The sequence below is a fragment of the Cynara cardunculus genome (genome assembly GCF_001531365.2).
Source record: "Cynara cardunculus var. scolymus isolate 2C chromosome LG 15, CcrdV1, whole genome shotgun sequence".
Lineage (NCBI taxonomy): Eukaryota > Viridiplantae > Streptophyta > Magnoliopsida > Asterales > Asteraceae > Cynara > Cynara cardunculus.
Window position 1 is genome coordinate 13,205,746 of NC_037542.1, and position 853 is coordinate 13,206,598.

The following is an 853-nucleotide window of genomic DNA, read 5'->3' on the forward strand; positions in this document are numbered from 1 at the left end:
AACCGTATTATCTTGTTGCAATTTTGTTTATAGGTATCACACTGTATTATTAAAATATATATTATATCTTTAGAAGAAAACTGATTTTTAAAAACTGAAAAAATAAGTATAAGTTCATTAGTTCATAACAAATAATCGTAAGTGGTACAAATCGACTATCTCAACTAATCTGATCTTAACTTTCCTTTGCAATTGATTCCATTCATTTTAACTGAATGCAACAAATAATTTGTACATATTTCTCATCTTTTGTGAGGTTTGAACCTCTGATTTCTTAGGAGACCAAAGACTATGATACCGCTAGGCCAAAAACTCTTTAATCATTTTAGTTTTGTTTTATAAATAATATAACATCATCTTTAACAATTTCTTAAAAAAAATTAAAAAAGAAAAATCTTATAAAAAGTTGCATCAAACTTCTCTTATTTCTCTATTGTAGATATTTTTAGCAAAAAACATATTAATAAATTATTTAAATACGTATCCTTATTAATTTCATGATGAGATCAAATAATACAGTGAGAATATAAAAAGTAAGACTTGATTTTAATGTGTATAAAGAAATATGTAAGTATAAATATATTTAATAATATATATATAGAGAGAGGTTGGTTATTATACAACCCTTGACATTTGTACAACCAATACAACTCAATCTCAACCGTCAATTTCATTTGATTAATATATGATTTCATAAAAGTTTTGATTGTTTTATAATATAAAGTATTGATCATAATTAATGAACCATATTCATCTTCCATAAATATTCAAATCATAATAAATGAACTCTCATAATTTTCATAAATATCTCAATTTATTGGGTTGCATTGGTTGTACAAATACGATGGATTGT